This window comes from Pteropus alecto, unplaced genomic scaffold, assembly GCF_000325575.1.
Source record: "Pteropus alecto unplaced genomic scaffold, ASM32557v1 scaffold88, whole genome shotgun sequence".
In the NCBI taxonomy this organism is placed as follows: Eukaryota; Metazoa; Chordata; class Mammalia; order Chiroptera; family Pteropodidae; genus Pteropus; species Pteropus alecto.
The window spans coordinates 18,640,481-18,653,160 of record NW_006494611.1 but is presented as its reverse complement, the minus strand read 5'-3'; the positions used below and the strand labels follow the sequence as shown (position 1 = coordinate 18,653,160).

Here is a 12,680-nt window from a genome sequence, read left to right as displayed (position 1 = left end):
TGTTAATACATCAACAGAGAGCTGCTGGGTTGGTTGGGGGTTGGCAGTGAGCTACTGGCTTAGGATGGCGTCTGCTGGGACAGCTCATTTCTTTTCCTCATGATCTCTCAATCTTCATCAGGGTATTCTAGGGTTGCTTACAAGGTGGATGGGCAAGTTTCCAACAGAATGAGTAGAAACATATAAGCCTTTTGAGGCCTAAACTCAGCACTGGCACACAGTAACTTCTGCTGTATTAATCAAATCAAGTCCCAGGGCCAGCTCAGATTCAAAGGGAGGAGAAATGGTCTTCACTTCTTGATAGGAAGTCACATTGCAGAAAGTAGTGTTCACAGAGTGGTGGAGGACTGTGGCCATTTTAACAATCTACTTCACCCGATAAGAAGACATGACATGTGCAAAGGCCTGAAAGATAAGAGAGAGCCAATGGAGTTTGGGAAGCTCCAAGTCGTTTGGTCTGATAGAAGCAAAGAAGGCAAAGGGGGTGCTGAGGAAAGATATGACAAATATGGTCAGAAGAAGTTGGATTATGAAGGGCCAATCACATATGCAGTCCAGTGAAATAGAGAGATTTTAAAAAAGATTTTTCTCTGCTGATTATCTATATGAGGACTATAAGACAGGTGAAAAATAAATGTAAAATATAATGTAGGGTTGAACATACACATCCTAAATAATATGTTCTGGGGGCTCATAAAAAGGAGATATATGTAGTTTGAAAAATTAAGGAAGACTTCATGAAGAAGGTAGAATTCAAGCTGAACTTTTGAAGAGCAAAACAAAAATACTTTACCAGGTAGAGATATAGAGGTGAATATATAATAAATAGTATTAGGTAAAGTACAAGGGAAGGAAAGCCCAAAATATATATAATAGCAAGCAGTGTGGTTTGGCTAAGCTGAGGGCAGCAGTTCTCAATTTTTTTTTTTTTTTTTAGGTGAGGCAATCCTTGTTTGACCTTGCAGACTGCAAGGACTTTGTCAGCTTACAATCCAGCACCTGGTCTTCCTAGGTGGTCTCCCATCCAAGTACTAACCAGGCCCGATCTTGCTTAGTTTCCAAGATCAGACAGGATTGGGCTTGTTCAGGGTGGCATGGCCATAGACAGTTCTTAATCTTTTTTTATCTTAATCTTCATATGTGACACTCTCTCGCACTCATAACCTAATTATGCCAGACTTAAGACAGGATATGTGTTACATAAGATCACCTGTTCCCTGGTTTCTACTTCATCCTCTCTTGCTCCCTGTCCATTGTGACACTGAGTTTGAGATTCACTAATATAAGCTTTGGTAGGAGAGCAATGAAAGGTGCTGCTAAAGATTGATTTGGGGTCTTTTATCATTTCATATAAATTTTAGCATGACTTGTTCTAATTCTGTGAAAAATGCCACTGATATTTTGATAGGGATTGCATTGAACCCATAGATTGCTTTGGGTAGTATGGACATTTTAACAATGTTAATTCTTCCTATCCATGAGCATGGTATATATGCTTCCATTTATTTGTATCTTCTTCAATTTTTTTCTTCAGTGGCTTATAGTTTTCTGAGCACAGGTCTTTTACCTCCTTGGTAAAATTTATTCCTAGGTATTTTATTTTGATACAATTGTAAATGAAATTGCATTCTTAATTTCTCTTTATGATAATTCGAGGTATCACACTACCTGATATCAAATTATACTACAAGGCTATAATAATCAAAACAGTATGGTACTGGCATAAAAACAGACACATAGATCATTGGAACAGAGTAGAGAGCCCAGAAGTAAACCCACACCTACACGGTCATTTAATATATGATGAAGGAGGTATGAATGTACAATGGGAAAAGATACTCTCTTCAATAAATGGTTTGAGAAAACTGGATACATGAAAAAAAAAATGAAAATGGACCATCTTCTTACACCATATACAAGAATAAACTCAAAATGGTTTAACTATTTAAATGTAAGACCTGAAACCATAAAACTCCTAGGAGAAAACATAGGCAGTAAACTCTGACATTGCTCTTACTATTTTTTTCTGGTATATCTTCTCGGGCAAAGGAAACAACAGAAAAAATAAACGAATGGGACTATATCAAACTAAAAAGTTTTACACAGCAAATGAAACCATCAGCAAAATAAAAAGACACCTACTAAATGGGAGAAGATGCTTGCCAATGATACATCTGATAAGGGATCAATGACCAAAATTCACAAAGAACTCATACAACTCGACACCTAAAAAACAATCCAGTGAAAAAATGGACCGAGGACTTGAATAGACATTTTTCTAAAGAGGACATTCGATGGCCAGTAGACATATGAAAAGATGTTCAACACCACTAATCATCAGAGAAATGCAAATTAAAACCACAATAAGATATCACCTCACAAGTGTTGGCGAGGATGTAAAGAAATCCACTATTGGTGATTACAAACTGGTGTGACCACTGTGGAAAACCATTTGGAGGTTCCTTAAAAAATTAAAAATAGACTCATCAATTCTACTTCTGGATAGTTATCGAAAGAAATCCAAACATGAATTTGAAAAGATATATGCACCCCTGTTTACTGCAGCATTATTTACAATAGTCAAGATATGGAAGCAACCTAAGCACCCATTGATAGATGACTGGGTAAAGAAGATGCGGTACATACATACAATGGAATATTACTCAACCACAAAAAATTATGAAACCTTATTACTTGTGACAACACGAATGGACTTAGAGGGTGTTATACTAAGTGAAATAAGTCAGACATAGAAAGACGAATACCACATGATCTTATTTCTATGCGGAATCTTAAAAACGAAATTAATGAATGGACAAAACAGAAACAGACTCATTAGATGCAGAAAACAAACTGATGGTTGCCAGATGGAAGGGGGTTCAGGGGCTGGGTAAAAAAGGTAAAGGGATAAGAAGTGCAAATTAATAGTTCCTAAATAGTCACGGAGATGTGAATGAAGTACAGCATAGGGAATATAGTCAAAAATATTGTAAAAACTATGTATGGTGCCATGTGGGTACTAGACTAATTTGGGGGATCATTTCATAGATTATATAATGTCTAACCACTGTGCTGTATACTGAAACTAATATAAAATAATACTGAATGTCAAGTGCAGTTAAAAAAATTTTTTTAAGTTAAAAAAAAAGATGCAGTTTAGAAGATAAGTTACAGGCAGACCCTGGAGGTTCCCAAATGCCAGGCTGAGGAATTTTAATTTCGTAAAGGCAGTAAAAAGTCCCTGAATATTTTTGAGTAAGATAAAAACATAAAGTAAGCTGCATTTTGCAAACACTTATCTGACAAAAGTGGGTAACATGGAGCAGGGAGAGGCTGGAAGAGGATGTTTTTCTCCTATGCTGTGGTCACGGCAGGCATCACTCATCAAGGGACTTTTTCTAGAGAAGCCCAGATACATCCTCCAAATTCTTCTCAACTTAATGTTCTTCTAGTGTAGAAGGAAGTGAGGCTGAAAAACATATTGCAACCGAGACAGGCAACCACTTAAAAGTTGAGAGCCCATTTTGGAGGGAAGCAGAGGCAAGGTGGTATATGGAAGTGGCAGTGGAAATGGAAAGAAATACGTTTGAGAACCGTGTGTGAAGTATGTCACTAGGATTTGACACTCGCTCAACTGGGAGGTGAAAGAGAGCGGAAGACTAAATGTCATCCAGTTTTTTAAGATAGAGAGAGAACTGTGATGACACTAAGCAAAAAAAGAAAAGTTGGGAAAGCAAACTGATTGTGAAAGTTAGAAGAAAATGAATTCAGTTTGAGTGTTGGGTAAAACACCAGGCCTAAAAGCGTTAGAATGAGAGCTGAGGCTAAAGTTTCTAACTGCGACAAAAACCAAAAATCTCATGAATATAGCATTTTCCAGCAACACTCAAAGAATTCGTTGGGAGAGAAGCAGACTTCTTAGTTTCTCTAAATGTATTACAATATCGTTCAAGATTCTTGGCAAAACCCAGAAGAGAAAGAAAGATGAAAAAGTGGTTGCCAACGAGTTTTGTTTTTCTTTTGCATAGGAAACAATTGGGAGAAATGACTCCTGCCCTGTATACTGGGCCCTGACCACATAAATTGAGACTTGAAGTTTCCTGCTTCACCTTTGCTCTGTTTCTGAAGTTCGCACTTAATGAAATGTGTGAAAGACTGGATCAAATTATGAAATCCATGTTTTGCTACCTCAATTTGAGATCATTTGTTCATGCAACAAAAGTGTGAGCACATGCTCAGAGAAGACGAGCTGAATTTTCAGTTGTTTCCTTTGCAGGAAGATGATAAAGAATTATGGTTTAAAGTATGGGACTTGGATTAAGATATTCTTGAGTTCAAATTTCAGCACTGCCCTAATCTGAAGTCACTTAATTTCTGTAGGCATCTATTTCCTCGTTTGTAAAATGGGAATAATAATAATATTCACTTCTTAAGATTGTTATGAGGATTAATTGAGAAATACATGTTAAGTACACTCAATTATTAAATACGATTGCTTCACAACTACCCTTATTTATTTTGTGTAGAAACGTTTTCAAATTCTACTGAATAATTCCTCTTATACATTAACATACTCCATGGAGAGTTTTCACATTTTCTAAAAGGAAAATTTCCTTTGGTTTGGCATGAGTAGATGAATGAATGCTTCCATAAAGGGAATTCTCAGAGGCTTCCCCTCACTCTGAGAAGACATGAGGTAATGCTAGCCATAGAGTTAAATCTGCTGTGAAGTGCTAGCCTTACCCAGTCTCTATATGTATGAAAGTAGAGAGATGGACTTCTACAAGTGACCTTCCGAGTTTGGGTGTGGCAAATTTCTTTTTTCTACTTCTATTAACTGAAAAGGTAAATAAATTAGAAAATGATTAGAATCTTCTTTCACTTCAGTTCCAAAGATTTACTTATAAATTCTTTCTCTTATTAATGTAGGAACATAAGCCATTAAATTAGCATAGTTCAGGGATCTGAGCACTTAGGAAAGTAGTAGCCAGACTTGGAAAGGTGACCTGGCTAGAGTCCTCCCCATTTGCAAACTCATAGTATTCTTCTGCTAAGCAAACCTGATCCTGGGTCTATCATAATGTTCTATTATTAACAATACAAAAATAATTTCTTCCTAAAGCTACATTTTCTCCTAGTGTCTTAAACCAGAACATCATTTCTTCATCAAAGAATTTTCTGCAACTATTGGCAGTGGTGTGCTGCTAAATGTTTAACAACTGGATCTCCGGGAATAAAAAGCCCAGGAGTGTAACATTCACCAATTTCCGTGGTGTAAATACTCCTACCATGGTTGATTTCAAGCTACCAAAGGAAGTCACTGAACGTGAAGCTGGGAAGACCTGTGCACAACTGGTCCAATGAGCTAATATGAATTTTCTTCAATACCCATTGTCACTGCACAAACCACCTCTTAAGCCATCAAGTAGTCTCAAGTAGAGTCTCAGATGGCAATGCTGTCCCTGGAGCTAGGGAAACAACATGGAGAGGAACTGAGACTGGATCCTCCAGGTGACTGCTGAAACCCCATCCAGATGGTACACACTGCTTTGTTTTATATCATAAATATGTTTTGAGGGCTTTTTTTGTTGTTGTTGTTAGCTACTCTTTCTAGACTGGGCTAGCCTGGAAGAGCTATAAGGAAATATGAATAGCAATAAAAATATTATTGAAAAAAGTTCCAGGAGATTCTCTGAGGCCTGTAGGGACCTCGTTCTTTTGGGAGAATCCCAAGAAGCTCATGTCACCTGCCTGAGCAGACATTTAAATTCTTCACAGTCACCAATGCCATTCTCTGCACTGCCCTCTTGTGGCTTCAGTAGCTGCCATAATCTGGGGGTAACTAACCCTTGACCACTTTCTCTCCTCTTCAAGTGTCTGATTGTCACTGAAGCTGTACTCAGTGAGGTGTGAGGAAAAGTCTCATGAACTTTGGGTACAGATGTTTGGATCTCATCTTTTTGAAAAAATGTGGGATATATTCCCTCATGCTGAATGGGAAGATAGCTGAGTAGTACAACTTAGTCACCGCCAAAGTGTGCCCTGCTGCAGAGAGGCTGGCTGTCAGAATTCCATCTCTTTAGGGTGACCTCTGACATTCAAATCCAGTGTTATAGGGGTGTTCTTGTCCTCTTGTTTTAGAGCCTGGATCCTGGGGATGGGTAATTGGCCATCTCAAAGTTTCTATAACCATTTTTTCAAGGGTACCCATTCCATCCTGATGCTAGGAGCAGATTAGTTTGGTTGCTTTCTTCCCTCTCAAAAGTGTATGTGCACTAGAGATTTGATATTTTCTCCATTTTTTCTTACCTACTGTTGACTTGATGTTGTCTCTTAGCAGAGAAGCAGGCATTCCTTCTCTGAGGGGGAAATGAAGAAACTGGCAAAGGTCTCACTACAGAAAGGCTTTGGAAAGGTGCCCATTTGGAAGAACATTCAGAGCCAGCTCCTGGCATCTCTGCTTTAACCAATGAAGCAAGGTTTCCAGGTATCACATCACAGCACAACTGTTTCACTGTTCTCTTTGGCACAGGTGATTGGAATGGGGACATACTTGTCCTCCTACCAAGAATCAATTTCACAGGATTGTGGAGGCAATGCAGAGAGGAAGTATGTGATATTACTGTGTAAATTGCAGAGTGCTAAAAAGATGTTAATTATCAGAATAGCAATCCCCCAGAGTTAATGGCTTAACCCATTTCTTCCTCTTAAACTTTATACACTCTTCTATTCTGGTATTTACTGTTTAATGAGTGTATGTCTCTCTACTAGTCAATTTGGTGGTTGAGTCACATCCTATTTCTCTCTGTATCACCAGCACCATCCCAGAGATTTGCACACAGGATCCCACTTTTACAAATGAAGTACCTGAGGCTCAAGGGAGTTCAAAGAACTAATAAGTTGCAGACATAGGACTTGAATTCAAATCCTCTGATTCCAACTGCAGCAATCACATCATCTTGACACATGATAAGTGATCAAAAATGCCTGATGACAGAGGAAAGGACGTGGTGATATTTGTCCCTCAACTGCCAGGGAACGGATCCCCCCACAGAGGCCCTCTCCAGCTTGTTCCCACCAGGGCAGGACTTGCATAAAAAGTCTAAGGAGAAAAAGACCACGTTTTCCCCTGCAAAGCAGAGAGGCCATTTCTGGAGAAACAATGGCCTTGCTAGGATCAGAGAGCTGGGCCCACACAGAGGACAAAAACTGAGTTCCAACAGGACAAGAATGACAACCTGCTCTCCTCCTCCTTTTACAAAGGTCTCTGGAGAGCATGTGTACGTGGTCCTTTGAGGCCCACTCTGTCTTCCCATCTCACCTCCCAATCCTCTCCCCTAGTGGTTGTTCTCCTAGCCAGACATGTTCTTTTCCATTCTAGGCCTTCGCCCAAGTTTTTCCTCTGCCTAACATGCCCCTTCCCTCTTTTCCTCTCAGGTCCTCTTACTCAGTCTTCAGCATTTCAGCTCAAAATCTACCTCCTCTCTGCCCTTTATGACCCTTTGTTTCCTGCATGAATTGCATCCCACTGTGCACTTGCTCAGGACCCAGTTTCTGCCTGGAGTTACAGCACTGATCACATTGGATTGTTACTACCAATGTCAATGCCTTCCTCCCCCACCAGACTGTGACCACACACGGAGGCCAAGACAATTTCTTAACAATTTTGCCTAGCACAAGAGGAGGAGGATGGGTAAGCATTTTTTGAACGAATAAAGCAATGAACGATGTAGAAAAAAATGCCCAATGAGTGAATAAATCCTCTTCTTCACCCTTGCCTTATGAAAACTTTGCTCTGCCATTGCACACCCTACCTTCAGATCTCTAGGCAACTACTAAATAGCTGGTTCACAGAGGAAGTGTGGGGGCTGAACAACGGAAACTACAGGACCCTGAAATTGTGGAGAAAAGAAGGAAGCAGCAGGCACAAGACGAGGAGTAGACCCTGGCGCAGTCTGAGGGCAAAGGCACTTGCTGTCAGACAGGCTCATCCCATCTCGGATAACACATACCAGTGGCCTTCACAAGTTTTTGCTCATGAAACCCCTAAAAGAATTTTCTATTCCTTTGTACGTTCTTAAAGATGACATCTAAAGCTTTTATATGCTTGAATATTTGAAAAAGTTGTCTAATCTAATTTTTTGTATGTTGTACACATATTTTAAATATGTTTTGGCCAAAATCTTGAGCAGCAGAATCGACATATTAAATTTATAGAAAATATCCACAGACCTTAATTAGCCAAACCAAACTCACCATCAAATCAGGCAGCCAAATCAGAATTACTGTTAGAAAATATCTGACTTCATTTTTATTTCCAATAAATGTATTTATGTAACACCCTGTCCTCATGATAACCTTCTAACTCAACTGTAGTTCTAAGATAGAGAGATAAGACAGAGTCTTTGGCAAGAGTTTGAAATGTAGGTGACATGAGATGCGGTCCATTTCAGTTTGCTTTGCTTTTCCTGGGCTCTCCCTCTGGAGCAATGTGTTTTGAAATCATCCCTGGGTATGTTGCCCAGATATCTATGCACCTTGGGACCATGGTCAGATTGTATACCAACAGTGAGAATCCAGTTAAGTAAGAAGTTTGCCTTTCTTTTCTGAAGCAGAATTCAGATGAGTGCTAATGCAAAAAAAAAAAAAAAAAAAAAATTGGAAAGCAGTTCAAATTTAAGTTGAGGATCTGGAAATTAATTCCCGTAGACGCTAACTATGCCCGTGTGCCCCTGGAAGTGCTCAGGCACCTTCTCTTGCACCACCATGTACAACACCATCTAGATCCTGCACTCACATCCCAGCGGCTCCCTTCTCAGAAGTCCTCCTGACCACTACTGCAGCATCTATTCAGGTTTCTTTTTCTCGCCAACCCTCTGCCTTCTGAGCCCAGGCTCCAAATTCCTAATTCTCACCACATTTCTTCATCCTAGGAAAGCTCCATTACTTCAGGGAGAGTGATTTTAAAGAGGTATTAAATGTGAAGGTATTAATATTATGAAGGTATTAATGACTGATAGCCTGCCCATGTTTTAAGGTAGTGTGTGCATTTTTCAAAGAGAAGCTTATTTACCAAAAGGAGTCTCCCATGGGTTAGAAATTCAGGCAAGTATAAGAGAAGCTATGGGTACTGGGGAGGACATATTCTAGATGATTCTAAGACAGTTTAAGACCAGTTATGATCAGTGTGCTGGGAAGCATTAACTTTCTAAGTAGGATCTAAGCCTGACAAGTAGCATCCCATATTTTAAATCTGCAGGAGGTGCTAACTGGAAAAAAGTCATCCAGTGTCAGTTAGTTGGTGGATGATACTGCAGTGCCAGAATGGAGATGCAATGAGATCCAGACAAACTTTACTTAAGTCCCGACATCCTTGGAAAGGTGATCTGGCCAGAATCCGTGTGACCCAGTCAAGTGGACGATAAAAGAACTGGGATTCTAAAGGTTATTTCAAGTCATGCTGCATACACCTGAAACTAAAGCCATCAAGTTGTATGAAAGAAAAAGACCATATTCAAGATGTTACTGCTTTCACTCAGGCATATGGTAAATTCGGAAAAGTTTGCACTTTAAGCTTAAGGAGATGAATCTTGCTTTCCAAAATGGGGTAGGAAAATGGATTTCTGCCACTTGACTTCACTAATTCAGCAAATAACTCTGCAAACCAAATCTGTGTCTCTGAATGTAGATATAAAGATTTACAGAGAGAACAGCCAAGAGATACCTTTGAATTTCACTGTAACCATGACATTCAAATGACCTGACCGCACAGCACTGGAATTTAAATAGGATTAAAGAAAATTTACCATTGCAATTGGAGACATAAGTGAGTACGAAGAATCTGCTTCCCCAATCCCCTCCACCCCTATTACTTATTTTCATAATAAACAACAGAGGCTAATAAACATCTGTTTCTCCTCAATGTCCAAGGCATCTTGTTTGCAAACATGAACAACCATTGCTTTGTTCTCGCCGGAGAAAACAAAACACTATCAATCAAAGCGAAGCTACGTACCCCAAACCTGCTGCAGCAGCTGCTTGTTTAAAACCGCATGTCATTCCTCCTGCAAGCCAGAGTCCCCAACGCTTTTGTATCCTCGTCCCCTGCTCTTCGGAGCCGTGCTGCAGGTTAACTCTTGGAGGCTGAATGCTCTAACCAAGGAAGCCAAAGGCTCACCAACTTAACTAATTGCATGCTGACTCATTCACGCAGCAGGATACACCCCAGCTGAGCCCGCCTATGGGCGAACTCCTGCACCATCCTTGCAAGGTCACACCTGGAGTTCACCATTTTGCACCTGCATGTACACAGCCCTGGAAGGAGTCATTTGTTTTCTCACACCGACCTGCTTCTACTATTTGATTTGGAAAATCTTAAATTCTTTCTCCACCATATCAACTACACACCACTGAGAGGGAATTTTGCAGGGCAAATCAGCCTGGAGATGTAAGTGAGGAACATTTTAGATGAACGACTTAAGCCTGAGAGAGCAGATGCCCCCAATTTTCTAGAAAGATTGTAACTCAGTAGAGAAAATTGATCACCCCTTGGTCACTTTGGCAGTTTGGGGAAGCAGATAAGACAGTGCTTACATTTTCCCTAGTGTCCTTCCCAGGTAAAATCAAACATCAATTTTCTGCAGTATTGTAGGATTAAACGACATTACAGTATTAAAACAAATCATACGATTACTACGCTCCCTAAAGGAAATGTTCATACTTCTAATCCTTTGGGGCCCAGATTAGCAGGTATCGAAGGCAGAGAAAGGAGAGCAAAGGCTTTTAATGTTATAGGCAGGCAGGATATACACACACAACTGTGTGAGAAATTGGGATTGGGGGGTTACTACACATGTCCCTTCTTCCCACTGACTGGAGCCGCAGAGTTGCTGGCTGAGGTTTATTAGCTACTAATTGGGCTCCAAGGCTCTGGGGCCTCCTTTGCCTAAAGTGCATGTATCTTGGGGGCCTGCAAGCTTCCCAAAGGGAGTGCAAATCTATCTGTGCATAGAACACAGCCTGCAGACTGAATGTGTAATAACTAGAATGGAGATACTGTAACAATAGCAGCAGCTACTATGTTGAATGCTTATTGCATGTCAGCACATGTGTCAAATGCTTTGATATGTTCTGTAGAAAGGACTGCTAATTCTTCCACAAAATTTGTGTTGCTCTCTTCTTCCTCTCCTTACTTGCAGTCAAGAGTAGCCGTGTAAGTGAGGTTTGGCCAGTGGAAAGTGAGCAGAAGTGATATGCACCAATTCCATTCTAGGTCTACAAAACCATCTGCGTGTGTGATCCTCCAGGCTCCAGGACAAACGGGGAGGGAGATACTGACAGTGTAGGTTACAGAAAGAAGGCAGTGAAAAGCCTCCATCAGCCTAAATGACAACATAGAGAGAGCTGCTGACCTTTGCAATTACTTGTAAATTATGGGGAAAATATTGGATGCCAACCTAAAAATGTGTTTTTCAGAATTCTTTTAGGAATATGTAAGCAAAACAGTTTAAAGACCAATAACTGTCTGCAGAACAAAGACGAGACTCCTTAACCAGGCATTCAAACTCCAGCCCAAACTTTTCCTTTATTTCTGTCTTTGACTTTTCACCTGGTTAGATTCCCACTCTGGGTCTCTTTATGGTTCTTAATTATACCTGCCCTTCTCCATCCCTGCTCAAACTTTTACCCTTACCCAGAATACTTTCCCAAATACTCCCCTCTTAATTGAATTATACCTCACTGAGGCAGTTTGAAAACATGGCTGTGAATTCTTTGACACTCCATCCATGGTGAAGTGGGGATCTATGTCATCTAGAATCTGGGCAGGCTTTTGACTGCTTGTGTCTGACAACTGAGACTGTGGAAGCGACGTTATGTGCCTTCTGAGGCTGGGTCACAGAAGGCCATGCAGCTTCCATGTTTTGCTTCCATGTTTCCTGGAGTACTGGATTTTGGAACTGTTAAAAAACAAAATCAAACTGGTTACATTTTAAAGATCTTATTGGCTTTATCTGATGAGTCACGAATCGGATAGCATACATTTTAGCAGATAGAAAGGAGCTCTGAGAACTTATACAAAATAAAAGACTTTTATAGGAGAAAGTTATATCAGGCAAAAAAAAGTGGATTGGTTATTGCAAGAAATTTTTCTTAGAGGGAATGGCAAGGGTATATCAGTGCTGAGCAGGCAATCCCTGACTAAGATTCCACTTCTGGGAGAGTTGAAACCATACTTAAGCCTTGGTTTGGTGACATGGGCCTTAGCATAAGTGACTCCATTTTGGACCTGATGCCTTGTTTTTAACTGAACCCTGAGTCAGCATGTAAGAAGTCTGAAAATCCTGAGGCCACCAAGGTGGGGAGACCAGGTGTAGGGGCTTTGGTTACAGTTCCAACTGAACTCCTCCTTCCAGTCATCCCTACAAAAGCACCTGATGTGCAAGTGAATCAGTCTTAGACTTCAAACCCATCCATCTGCCAGCTGAATACCATGGAATGAAGCCCATCAATGCCACATGGAACAGGAGTATCACCCAGCCAAGCTCTGCCCAGACTCCTGACCCACAAAACCATCAACCATGAAAAAAATGGTTGTAATTTTAGGCCACTGTGTTTGGGGTTGTTTGTTATACAGCAAACATAACTGGAATACCCTCCTTCAGGGCCCAAGTCAGGGTCCA

The 12,680-nt window shown here is 40.4% G+C and overlaps 1 pseudogene; it reads right to left on the bottom strand.

Moving 5' to 3' along the window:
• Positions 1-989: 989 nt before the first annotated feature.
• Positions 990-1,106, bottom strand: LOC112474190 (annotated as a pseudogene).
• Positions 1,107-12,680: the final 11,574 nt, after the last annotated feature.